The sequence below is a fragment of the Dermochelys coriacea genome, chromosome 2 (assembly GCF_009764565.3).
Source record: "Dermochelys coriacea isolate rDerCor1 chromosome 2, rDerCor1.pri.v4, whole genome shotgun sequence".
Taxonomy (NCBI): Eukaryota; Metazoa; Chordata; order Testudines; family Dermochelyidae; genus Dermochelys; species Dermochelys coriacea.
In genome coordinates this window covers 190,986,506-191,000,796 of record NC_050069.1, presented here as the reverse complement: position 1 = coordinate 191,000,796, position 14,291 = coordinate 190,986,506, and the positions used below count along the sequence as shown (strand labels likewise).

Below are 14,291 nucleotides of genomic sequence, written 5' to 3'. Positions count from 1 at the left end.
ATACCTTATTATAAGATTCAAAATTAATTGCTCCAAGCTACTGCTATGTGATTGGTCCCTTATAAATACCACTGTTCTATGCTTCGGTGCAATCCTGATGGACAAGACTGATCTCACCAGGTGGTCAGTCCAACAATCGTCAGCTCCTCTCTTGACATGGGTGATTTGGACATCCTGTGGTCTTACAATGACATAGTCTAGAATGTTCCACTGTTTTTAGTGGGGGTGTTGCCAAGCTGTTTTGTCCTTGTTGCTTTGTCTGAAGATTGTATTTGTGATCACAAGGTTGTGCTATGCACATTTGCTGAGTAGAAGGATGTCATTGGAATTGGTCTTGCCCACTCCTTCCTTCCCAATAGTGCTACTCCATACATTAGAAACGTGGCCAACTCTTGCGTTAAAGTCCCCTGAGAGGATTATCTTATTTGTTTTTGGAATAGATGATAAAATTTTATCCAGTGTAGAAGTCAGTGTAGAAGGATTCTTTCTGTTCTTCTTCAGCGTCAAGAGTTGGTTCATATGCACTGATGATAGTGGCAAATGACTTATTGACCAATTGGATGCGGCGGGTCATAAGGCACTCATTGATGCTGATGGGGAGCTCAGTCAGGTGTTTGTCTAGAAGGTTGACACCGAAGCATGGAAAGCAATCCAAATCATACAGACGCCAATACAATATCCAAAGACTTCAATCTTCAATGCACCAAGAGAGCTTCCAAACACTCCTCAGTGAAAAACTGGCCATATGCACACCTGGAAATGACAGCACAAGTCTCGAAGAAGACTGTGAAGCCCTAAAACAGACCATCCATGAGGTTTACAAGGCACTCGGATAGCATGGTGATGGGAGCCATAAGTATTAAAAAACAGTTGTATTATATGGCTGAGACAATTTGTGTAAGGTAATATCTTTTATTGGACCAACTTCTGTTGGTGAAAGAAACTAGCTTTCAAGCTACACAGAGCTCTTCTTCTGGTCTCCTTGTATGACTGTCTTTTAAAGCTGAAGCAAACTATATCTCTCCAGTATACTCAGGTGAATAGGACCTTGAAAGTGGGTGAGACTTAACATGGAAGCCCTGTAGGGCTCACTCATTCTGTTCAAGCCAGAACGAGCCCTGAGAGGTGCCTCAGAAAGAGCAAATCTCAAGAGAATACAGTTGGAGCCTCTGTGAAAGCTAAGATTTTCGAGGATGTTCACACTGCTGAATGGAATCAGACCTGCTGCATTGGCTATGGTCATTTTGGTCTGCAGTGGTTTGCCTACAGAGATTAAACAAACCCTAATGCTGACGGCTCTTGGAGACACTCTTTTAGATAGTGTAGCAGAAGCCTGTGTTTTTAAGAGTGGGCCACGTGTATGCAGTTTTAGTAGCAGCAAGAGTCAATATGAATTTGGGCATGGATTTGCTTGTGATTTCCATAGTTTTTCCCATGCATGTGAACAGAACATTGAGATACGAGTCTTCTAAAGAAAAGTTTAGTATAGGAACCTAGAACGATTAGATTTTCATTCTGGCTGGTGGGGTACAGTAGGTATGTGTGTGTGAGAGGGGATATTTTAACACTTATCGAATATCAGATACCAAATGACTAAGCACAGTTGTGCTCATTATTTCTGTGCTCTTTTGTTAAAAGTTGAACCTTTAAAACTGATCGTTAGCACAAAATCATGGATATTGGTCATGGAAAAGAGCTCTTAGGACATTTAGTCTACCCTCCCCTGCTGCCCATTATTCTCCATATTTGTTACCCCATGGATGTTCCCACATCGTATTTCTGACCATTGATAGACTGTGGCCCCTCAGTCAATGACTGGTATTATATTCCTCTGAATGTAATGGTTACTGAGGTGAGGAATAGGGAGGAGTTGACTTCCTCATTCCCTACCTCAGTAACCTTTTCCAGCAACCAACTGTGCATTTGCTAGTGAAAAAGCACATTAAGCTTAATCTTGCTGCTAAAATGATCAGTAGTTTTAAATGTGGACATTTAATTTATTGTTCAGAGTTAACACGACTCTGAGATGAATGAGACAGAACACATCCTTCTCAGAGCTACAATTTCATATTCACATTTGAAAAGGTTTCTTTGAGACCACAAGGACTAAAATGAAATCTTAGATTCTGAAACACAATTAAGCAGCTACTTTTAAAAATGCCATTTGTATGGTTTTTTCACAGCCTCATAATTACATTATACATGAGGCTCTGGTTGTTATTTTAATTGCTTGCTGCCTTAAATTCCCCCTCCCTCCTCATTATCTGCTTTACTGCTGCCTAATGTGCCACATATGCCTGGGAAAATTATAGTGGTAGCACCTAGAGGCCAACTGAGATTGGGGTCCTACTGTGCTAGATGCTGTACAAATCCAGAATAATAGCCAGTCCTTGCTCTAAAGAGTTTATAGTTTAAATGCACCTTCACCATCCATTCTAGTTGATACATCAGAAAATTCAATATGGAATTTGGTGGAGAAACATCAGTGGAATGATGCTGCATCATAGATAGTACACAAAGTAGTTAGCTACAGTTAAGACCTGGATCCTACAAAGTGCTCTGCACAAAGCCTTATTGAAGCCTGTGGATTGCAGGATTTGGGCCTAAATTTTCAATCCTGATGTACTTAGAAGGCTTTTTTTTATTATTTTTTTATTATGTAGTTATTTATTGTGGGTCCAATTCTGCCAGTCTTACTCAAGCTGAGTAGTGCCATTGGAACAGCTGCTCAGCTTGGGTAAGTGTGACAGAATCGAGCTTCTAGTTACTCTTTATTATTATGTTTGTTGGGCAGATTATTCTGAGTTTAGCATCAGGTTTTGTTTCCACAAGGAGACTGGCTGTTCTTCAGCAACTGGGACAAAAAATATGATTCTTCAACTTGAAAATATTAAAGGGGCCCATCAAAATGAGGCCCACACAGGGGATTTAGGGGCGGAAGTTGATGACTTCAAATAAAGCAATTCTAAAGAGGGCTGCTTTTGACAAACAGTAGGACAGCAACTCTCTGAAAATGTGAATAAACTGGAATCAATTCTTTGGCAGGTTGCGCAGTACATAAATTGAATTATCACTAGGGGAAAAAACCCAGCTTGCAAGGACATTGATCTCTATTGTAGTGGAACCCCAGCTGTTCTGTGAAGGGGAATAACAGGGCCGTCACGCAACTGCTGCAGCACACTGTGCAGAATCAATGCGTATAGTATTATTCAGGCACCTGTAATTAGAATGCCTCAGTGGTTTTTGCCTGTTGGCTAGAAGATAGGGTATGTGTCCAGCTAATGGAAATTGAAGAAAAAGAATTCTTTCAATTATCCATATTCTGCATAATTTCTGACCCTTTTTTAAATATATTTTTGTTCCATGTATTGGATTAGTCCAGTGATACTCAGACTGAAGTAGTTCAGGAGCCAAATTAGCAAACAGCATTACCTAAAAGAGCCACAGTAGTGTGACTTCATTGTTTCATTTACTATTTTATTTTTATACATATAGAATATTATTTTTCACAGCAGAATGACTGACCAATTATTCTACAATTGGTTAATAACATAGTAAAAGCATCCTGATTGGTTGTTAGTTAAATCACACCATGTTTTAATATCAAGTGCAGCAGAGAGCCACAGGAGACGCATTACAGACCGACTTGCGGCTCCCAAGCCTCAGTCTGAGTATCAGTGGATTAGTCTAATTTTTTCACTTGTCCTGGTACCACTTATAAATAAAACAAATATATAGCATTGATTTCAACTCCATCATAGTAATTGCTATAAGTGCCCCAGTCTTCTGTTGTTGAGTTTAGGCTCAGGAGAGTCAGATATTCTGGATTATGGAGTGAGTGGGTTGTGGCTCCCTTTGAAATTGGTGGGACCACTGTCTCCTCTCACCCACTTTCCTATGGGAAAAAAGTTAGGACAATATTGTCACGACCACAGCAGTAAGTGCTGGATGGGATTGCAATTACAGTGAAACTGGAAAGTAAGCCAGCAAACACCTATTGTAGCAACCAGATGCGGTTGAGAGCTTTGTGACTGACTGCCATCCTTCCTAAATTAGTGTTTAATCTTGCCATCCTTACTCACAGGAGCAGTCATTATAGGCTAGACTGTGCCTCCCCTTACATGGCATATAATGGGAGAGGGAGTAAGGATCCTTTCATATACACACATCTCCTGAGGCCAGTGGAAGGGTAATCCAGAATTTACAAACCTTGTGATAAGGGGAACATAGGGCCTACCATACAGATGCTGCTCCTGTGAAGCAACTTAACTAAAAGAGGGTAGGGAGCTGGTGGAGTGATTGCAGATGCCTTCCGAGGCTCCCTCTTGGTTCTGCACCAACCTTTTTTGTAGCAACCAGGCAAGGTACTAACACACTTCAACAGGACTTTATTGTTAAAGTGAAGGAGTACTTGTGGCACTTTAGAGACTAACAAATTTATGTGAACATAAGCTTTCGTGAGCTACAGCTCACTTCATCAGCTGTAGCTCATGAAAGCTTATGCTCAAATAAATTTGTTAGTCTCTAAGATGCCACAAGTACTCCTTTTCTTTTTGCGAATACAGACTAACACGGCTGCTACTCTGAAAATTGTTAAAGTGGAAACCTCTTTACCAAGCTCCTGCTGCACCCTCGGTAGCTCTCACTCCACCTCCTCAAATCCCTCCCCCCCCCCCCGTTTCCTGTCCTTTCAGACTCCCAACAGCCAGTGCTCCCAGTTCTAATAATTACAAGCAGCATCTAAACACCATACTTTATTTACAGGCTCTGTGCTGTTACCACAATATTGCCCTATATGACTAGTCACATTGAAGTCAATGAAACTAGAAACTACTCGTGTGGGTACAGGTTGCAATATCGCACCTTATCGTTTTGAATAAATTGATGGGATTTTTATGGACATTATTGAATGGTCCAACTCATAATTAAATAGGCAGGAAGAGCTGTTTCTGAGTGTAATGGTCTGTGTCTGAGTTAAGGTTTGTCTGTGTGTGAGGGCTGAATACTTCACAGTTTCTGAGCTTGGAAACAACAATTCCAGCTAAAGAACATCCCCCTCCCCACTTGGGAATAGTGGCTTGACTTGTCACATTGTAAGTCATGTTGTAGATTTTAAATGATGGTGATTATTTGAAAGCACCGTCATGAAAATCCAGTAAGTATTTTGCATATGGCTCTTAATTAAGGTAAAACGTAAGACCTACTAGAAAGTTGAAATCTTCTCTGTTGTCTGTAATTGATTCTTCTAAACAGGGTGTCCAGTGTATTTGGAGGTCCCATTATTTATCTGTCTTAAGTATTGGCAGAACACCAGAACCCAAGGGACTTAGAGTTAATATTTAGGGAGCGAGAAACTGAACCCCAAACAAAGGTATATCATTAATTATTAATTTTGGAAATTGGCAAGGACCCGTTTGCCTTCACTTGCAAATAGCGCCGTAGTCAGAGTTGGCAACGGGCTTTGTTGCAAGGATAGTTGGCAACTCTGTCCACATATCTATTCAGGGGACACCATCATAGGGCCTAATCACATCAGCCACACTATCAGAGGCTCGTTCACCTGCGCATCTACCAATGTGATATATGCCATCATGTGCCAGCAATGCCCCTCTGCCATGTAGAATCATAGAATCATAGAATCATAGAATATCAGGGTTGGAAGGGACCCCAGAAGGTCATCTAGTCCAACCCCCTGCTCAAAGCAGGACCAAGTCCCAGTTAAATCATCCTAGCCAGGGCTTTGTCAAGCCTGACCTTAAAAACCTCTAAGGAAGGAGATTCTACCACCTCCCTAGGTAACGCATTCCAATGTTTCACCACCCTCTTAGTGAAAAAGTTTTTCCTAATATCCAATCTAAACCTCCCCCATTGCAACTTGAGACCATTACTCCTCGTTCTGTCATCTGCTACCATTGAGAACAGTCTAGAGCCATCCTCTTTGAAACCCCCTTTCAGGTAGTTGAAAGCAGCTATCAAATCCCCCCTCATTCTTCTCTTCTGCAGACTAAACAATCCCAGCTCCCTCAGCCTCTCCTCATAAGTCATGTGCTCTAGACCCCTAATCATTTTTGTTGCCCTTCGCTGTACTCTTTCCAATTTATCCACATCCTTCTTGTAGTGTGGGGCCCAAAACTGGACACAGTACTCCAGATGAGGCCTCACCAGTGTCGAATAGAGGGGAACGATCACGTCCCTCGATCTGCTCGCTATGCCCCTACTTATACATCCCAAAATGCCATTGGCCTTCTTGGCAACAAGAGCACACTGCTGACTCATATCCAGCTTCTCGTCCACTGTCACCCCTAGGTCCTTTTCCGCAGAACTGCTGCCGAGCCATTCGGTCCCTAGTCTGTAGCGGTGCATTGGATTCTTCCATCCTAAGTGCAGGACCCTGCACTTATCCTTATTGAACCTCATTAGATTTCTTTTGGCCCAATCTTCCAATTTGTCTAGGTCCTTCTGTATCCTATCCCTCCCCTCCAGCGTATCTACCACTCCTCCCAGTTTAGTATCATCCGCAAATTTGCTGAGAGTGCAATCCACACCATCCTCCAGATCATTTATGAAGATATTGAACAAAACGGGCCCCAGGACCGACCCCTGGGGCACTCCACTTGACACCGGCTGCCAACTAGACATGGAGCCATTGATCACTACCCGTTGAGCCCGACAATCTAGCCAGCTTTCTACCCACCTTATAGTGCATTCATCCAGCCCATACTTCCTTAACTTGCTGACAAGAATGCTGTGGGAGACCGTGTCAAAAGCTTTGCTAAAGTCAAGAAACAATACATCCACTGCTTTCCCTTCATCCACAGAACCAGTAATCTCATCATAAAAGGCGATTAGATTAGTCAGGCATGACCTTCCCTTGGTGAATCCATGCTGACTGTTCCTGATCACTTTCCTCTCCTCTAAGTGCTTCAGGATTGATTCTTTGAGGACCTGCTCCATGATTTTTCCAGGGACTGAGGTGAGGCTGACCGGCCTGTAGTTCCCAGGATCCTCCTTCTTCCCTTTTTTAAAGATGGGCACTACATTAGCCTTTTTCCAGTCATCCGGGACTTCCCCCGTTCGCCACGAGTTTTCAAAGATAATGGCCAAGGGCTCTGCAATCACAGCCACCAATTCCCTCAGCACTCTCGGATGCAATTCGTCCGGCCCCATGGACTTGTGCACGTCCAGCTTTTCTAAATAGTCCCTAACCACCTCTATCTCTACAGAGGGCTGGCCATCTCTTCCCCATTTTGTGATGCCCAGCACAGCAGTCTGGGAGCTGACCTTGTTAGTGAAAACAGAGGCAAAAAAAGCATTGAGTACATTAGCTTTTTCCACATCCTCTGTCACTAGCTTGCCTCCCTCATTCAGTAAGGGGCCCACACTTTCCTTGGCTTTCTTCTTGTTGCCAACATACCTGAAGAAACCCTTCTTGTTACTCTTGACATCTCTTGCTAGCTGCAGCTCCAGGTGCGATTTGGCCCTCCTGATATCTTTCCTACATGCCCGAGCAATATTTTTATACTCTTCCCTGGTCATATGTCCAACCTTCCACTTCTTGTAAGCTTCTTTTTTATGTTTAAGATCCGCTAGGATTTCACCATTAAGCCAAGCTGGTCGCCTGCCATATTTACTATTCTTTCGACTCATCGGGATGGTTTGTCCCTGTAACCTCAACAGGGATTCCTTGAAATACAGCCAGCTCTCCTGGACTCCCTTCCCTTTCATGTTAGTCCCCCAGGGGATCCTGGCCATCTGTTCCCTGAGGGAGTCAAAGTCTGCTTTCCTGAAGTCCAGGGTCCGTATCCTGCTGCTTACCTTTCTTCCCTGCGTCAGGATCCTGAACTCAACCAACTCATGGTCACTGCCTCCCAGATTCCCATCCACTTTTGCTTCCCCCACTAATTCTACCCGGTTTGTGAGCAGCAGGTCAAGAAAAGCGCTCCCCCTAGTTGGCTCCCCTAGCACTTGCACCAGGAAATTGTCCCCTACGCTTTCCAAAAACTTCCTGGATTGTCTATGCACCGCTGTATTGCTCTCCCAGCAGATATCAGGAAAATTAAAGTCACCCATGAGAATCAGGGCATGCGATCTAGTAGTTTCCGTGAGTTGCCGGAAGAAAGCCTCATCCACCTCATCCCCCTGGTCCGGTGGTCTATAGCAGACTCCCACCATGACATCACTCTTGTTGCACACACTTCTAAACTTAATCCAGAGACACTCAGGTTTTTCCACAGTTTCGTACCGGAGCTCTGAGCAGTCATACTGCTCCCTTACATACAGTGCTACTCCCCCACCTTTTCTGCCCTGCCTGTCCTTCCTGAACAGTTTATAACCATCCATGACTGTACTCCAGTCATGTGAGTTATCCCACCAAGTCTCTGTTATTCCAATCACGTCATAATTCCTTGACATCACCAGGACCTCCAGTTCTCCCTGCTTGTTTCCAAGGCTTTGTGCATTTGTATATAAGCACTTGAGATAACCTGTTGATCGCCCCTCATTCCCAGTATGAGGCAGGAGCCCTCCCCTCACAGACATTCCTGCCTGTGCTTCCTCCCGGTATCCCGCTTTCCCACTTACCTCAGGGCTTTGGTCTCCTTCCCCCGGTGAACCTAGTTTAAAGCCCTCCTCACTAGGTTAGCCAGCCTGCTGGCAAAGATGTTCTTCCCTCTCTTCGTAAGATGGAGCCCGTCTCTGCCCAGCACTCCTCCTTCATGGAACACCATCCCATGGTCAAAGAATCCAAAGCCTTCTCTCCGACACCACCTGCGTAGCCATTCGTTGACCTCCACGATTCGACGGTCCCTACCCAGGCCTTTTCCTTCCACGGGGAGGATGGACGAGAACACCACTTGCGCCTCCAACTCCTTTATCCTTCTTCCCAGAGCCACGTAGTCCGCAGTGATCCGCTCAAGGTCATTCTTGGCAGTATCATTGGTGCCCACGTGGAGAAGCAGGAAGGGGTAGCGATCCGAGGGCTTGATGAGTCTCGGCAGTCTCTCCGTCACATCACGAATCTTAGCCCCTGGCAAGCAGCAGACTTCTCGGTTTTCCCGGTCAGGGCGGCAGATAGATGACTCAGTCCCCCGGAGGAGAGAGTCCCCGACCACCACCACCCGCCTTCTCCTCTTGGGAGTGGTGGTCGTGGAACCCCCAACCTCAGGACATCGCATCTCATGCCTCCCAACCAGCGGAGTCTCCTTCTGCTTTCTCCCCCCAGACATATCATCTGGTCCACTCTCCGCATTGGTACCTGTGGAGAGAACATGAAAGCGGTTAGTTACCTGTGTCTGTGTTACTGGAACCCGGACATTCCGCTTACCTCTTCTGGAGGTCACATGTTGCCAAGCTTCTTCACTGGCCTCTTGGCTCCTCTGTGCAACCTGCTCTAAATCTTTAGAGCTTTGTGCCCCTAGAAGGCTATCCTGAGTTTGGTCCAGAAAATCCTCAGTCTCTCGTATACAACGCAGGGTCGTTACCTGTTGCTCCAGACCTTCAATCTTCTCTTCCAATATGGAGACCAGCTTGCACTTTGTACAGACAAAGTCGCTTCTGTCCTGTGGAAGAAAGACAAACATGGCACATCCAGTGCAGGTCACAACAGCTGAACCCCCCCCTTCCATATCACCTACCTACTATGAGCTTCCTCAGAGACGTTGGCAAGATGTAAGCCTCACTGGGCTCACTCCAGGCGAACTCCCAGGCAAACTCCTGCTGTGAGCTGCTCTGCTGTCCCCGCTGCTCCGCTGGTTCGCTGCCGCTCAGCTGGTTCGCGAGGCTCTGGCTATTTTTAAACAGCCAGGCTTCCCTGACGCAAACACACAGACACCCTAATGCCCGCCCCCTGCAGGCTAGCAGCCAATCAGACACTCACTCAGGCTCTCTCCCTGCCCTCCCAGCAAACACACGCTCGGATACTTCCTCAGCAAGCAAACACACACACTCGGATACTTACCAGTCCCAGTACCAGTGTACATTGGTCAAACTGGACAGTCTCTACGTAAAAGAATGAATGGACACAAATCAGACGTCAAGAATTATAACATTCAAAAACCAGTTGGAGAACACTTCAGTCTCTCTGGTCACTCGATTACAGACCTAAGAGTGGCTATCCTTCAACAAAAAACCTTCAAAAACAGACTCCAATGAGAGACTGCTGAATTGGAATTAATTTGCAAACTGGATACAATTAACTTAGGCTTGAATAGAGACTGGGAATGGATGAGTCATTACACAAAGTAAAACTATTTCCCCATGGTATTTCTCCCCCCCACCCCACTGTTCCTCTGATATTCTTGTTAACTGCTGGAAATAGCCTACCTTGCTTGTCACCATGAAAGGTTTTCCTCCTTTCCCCCCCCTGCTGCTGGTGATGGCTTATCTTAAGTGATCACTCTCCTTACAGTGTGTATGATAAACCCATTGTTTCATGTTCTCTGTGTGTGTATATCAATCTCCCCTCTGTTTTTTCCACCAAATGCATCCGATGAAGTGAGCTGTAGCTCACGAAAGCTTATGCTCTAATAAATTTGTTAGTCTCTAAGGTGCCACAAGTACTCCTTTTCTTTTTGCGAATACAGACTAACACGGCTGCTACTCTGAAACCATTTTTCTTAAAGGTTTTCAATCGAGTATCCACTAGACCTAAACCAGACTTAGCTTGTGAGATCAGAAGAAATAATATCCAAGATGCAGCTTGTCCCTGCTGTGGACAGCTGTTAAAGTCATTTGGTATTTAGTTAGAGATTTATCCACTAACTTTAATTTAAAGTTAATTTAAAGAGATAATTTAAATCTCCCTGCATTTGGCATCACAGAGGTTCTTTATATGTTACTATTTTTAAAGAGAGGGGACTTGCTTACCATGCAGGGAATTTTCAAGATCACATAGCTCTAATAAAATATTGATCGCTCAGTATATTAACCAAAACTTTCTTGTGCACTTAAGGGTCAGGATGGGGAAAATAACCTCAAATTGCACTATGGGCCAGGAATAGAGCTGGTCAGAAAATGGGGAGGAAATTGGTGAAAGCATATGCCCCTTTTTTTTTGGTTGAAAAATTTCATAATTCAAATTTTCTCTGTCAGCGTTCGAACTGGTTAAAAAAAATTGGGATGAATTTTTTATGGAAATATTTGCAAAAATATATTTTCTGGTTTTTCACTGAAGCATGTTTATATTTGAATTTTCTTGAAGAGTTCTAGCCAGGAATCCCTAGGATAAAAGCGGAGCCCCAACCAGATACAAGGGAGATAGTAAATAAAGAGTGCACGTGTCCCTTTAAATCTTATTCAGGATATTAGCAATTACTATTGTTATAAAGGTGCATCTCCTCTCTTCCAAATTCCTGTTTTCTGTTATCACAAGTGGCTCTACAGTTTTTTAGTTGGAGAACATTATTGAATCTGATTTTTCCGTGTTACTGACCATGTTGTATTGAATGGAAAGAGGCAAGCAGTGTTGTTTGACATACAGTACCACCCCTTACGCTTAGTATAGTCAGAATGGACAAAGAACTTTCTTCCATCGCTTACGTTCATTAGTTTTAATGGATGCTCTAAAAAGTGCATCATTAAAGGCCGATTGTGCTTAGATCAGGTTTTAAAAACCAATAGGGGAAATAACTCTCATTTCACAAGAACATAGGAATTTCAATACCAGATCAGATTAGTGTCAATCTAGTCTGGTTTCCCGTTTTTAACAATGTCTGGTACCAGCTACTTCAGAAGAAAATGTAAGAAACACCATCGAGAACAATTGAATAACATGTCCATGGGATTAATTTCAGTTAGTGATTGATTCATGCCCTGAAACATGAGGGTTTATATCACGTATTCAATTTTTATTCTAGTTAAAGTAACTGTGGATGTTCTCTTTATCTACATAAATATCGGATCCTTGTTTGAATCTTGCTAAACTCTTGCCCTCAGTGATATCTTTTGGCAAAGAGTTCCACAGGTTAATGGAACATTGTGTACACAACTATTTCCTTTATTCAGTTTTATGTTTAATGCCTTTCAATTTCATTGAATGTCCCTTTATAGTTGTATTAGGAGACAGGATAGGTGGGAGTGTTGGATTTGCCTTTATTGTACCATTTGTTATTGTGTGCACATCTCTCAGATCCTGTTACGTTCATGTCCTCTTAAAATTAAACAGCCCCAGACTTTTCAGTCTTCCTTAATACAGAAATCTTTTCATGATCCAAATGATTTTCATCATCCTTGATGTTGTTGGTGTCAAGGAAATTAGCTAGTGAGGTTTTCCCTTGGTTCAACGTAATATTCTTGATTAGATTCCTACTCTTTCTGATTCACAAATCTATACTTCTGCTTCCCTCTGTGTAGTGTGTTTAAGAGTATGTTGGATGTGTAATTGTAAAGAAAATGAGGGATAATTACGCTACTCACTAACTATGTAATATGATCCCAAACCCAAGAAATGGCATTTTGACAATTAACTAATTGAATTGACACTTATAAATGATAAGTTAGGTATTAGCTCTGCTTGAAGAATATGGTTCCATATGCTAAGCATGACCATTGTGTAGTCTCTATTGTATGAGTCATCGAAGCCTATGTTTTCTGTTCTATGTAAAGTAGTGCAATAAGCATCCATCAAACAGTAGAAATGTAGAAACAGGTTTTTGCTTCTGGTAATAACATACTACTACTGTGTCAAGCTTTAAATTATTATTTACATCAGTTACAAAGTACCGTTTGTGCCAGGATCTTCTAGAATCAAAGTGAGTAGAAGGAGGAGAAAGAGGGCTGAAGACAATGGGAACTGCTCTTTGTTGAGCACAGTTGAAAACTGGGGCAGTTATTTAAGTGCTGAAGTATAGATTTAAGAGCCTAATTTTGTGCAGCCACTTCTGAAAATCCTGACCTTCAGCAAGAAGGCCCCAATTCAGTAGTGCCCTTAAGTACATGCTTAGGTCTTATTGGCTTTAATGCTTCAAAACATATGCTTACAGTTAAGCACTTGCTTTTAAATGTTTTGCTGAATCTAGGCCTAAAGGAACTGGGCTAAGTCCTTGGCTGGTTCAAACTGGTGTCAATCCTTTGAAGTCCCTGCAGCTATATCAGTTTATACCAACAGAGGATCTGGCCCACTTGTCATGTACCACCACAGGAGTAACTTAAGCCATGCTCAAAGTACAATGGCCAGAAAAACACTGGATTTCAATATATCAGAGAGACAAGGTGGGTGAGGAAATATCTTTTACTGGACCAACTTCTGTTCTTCTTCTGGGTAAGCTAGAAAGCTGGTCTCTTTCACCAACATCCAGTAGCCTGGGATCAACACAGCTACAACAACACTGTGGTTTATGCTAAGATTTGAACAGCATGGGCTTCCATATAACAGTTTTAAAGGCCTTGGGAAGATGTTTTTTGCATTTTATGCAGTATAAATTCTTCAGTCTTTAAAGCTTAAATTGATACTCTTACAGGGTAACCTTCCACCATGAAGCCTGCTGCAAATTACTCTGCAATGATCATTCTGCTCTATTTCCAGGCATGCTCCTACCATTCTTTCTAACTGTATTTTCACTGGAGTCTGGAGGGAGGCAGGTAGGGCCATTTTAAGAACAAGACTGTGAGTCTTTTTTCCTGTAATTTCACAGTGCATGTATTTCTGTGAGAGTAATTACCTTCTGTGTAACATTGTTATGCATTTCGGTGAGAAAATTCTACACCCACAGAATTCACCCTTTGCCACAAAATCATACTTCAGAATCTAAACGTTCATTTAAAAAGTTTCTAGCCTCACCTCAGAGTTGTGAGAAAAGCTTGACAATGTGATCTCAGTGTAACTGATACAGTGGTGTCTGCCTGAGTCTGCAAACCGCTTGAAACACTAGCTGCGAAATGTGAACTGCCCCTTCATCATAATGGGGTGTTTAAAACATAAAGATGACAATCTACAGAATACTGAGAAATTTGGAGCCAGCATAAAATAAAATTAATTTAATATCAAAATAAATAATACTGGGGCTACTGTTCTAATTATCCATTTTCATATTTAGTTCAATAATTCATATATTTTAATGTATTTGCAGTTGCCACAGGATTTCTACCTGAGTGCTGCATAATTTAGGGCTCTTACAGCAGATTTTAATTCCAGCTAATTGGGGTGTTCAGAAGGTCTTGGCTGTGGTGTCACAGTACATGTATTTCTTTGAGTGTGTGTGAATATTTCTTTGAAGGGAAAGGTTTTGCTTACAAGAATATTAATGGTTCAAGGAGCTAGATTCTTTGCCAAGCCTTTTGAATCACACTAGTAGGAC

At 42.8% G+C, this 14,291-nt stretch overlaps 1 protein-coding gene across 4 annotated transcripts in view; it reads left to right on the top strand.

Annotated features, from left to right (window-relative positions):
* Positions 1–14,291, top strand: part of TMEM108 (transmembrane protein 108) — a 301,039-nt gene that overhangs the window by 201,581 nt on the left and 85,167 nt on the right. The gene's annotated exons all lie outside the window — the stretch shown is intronic.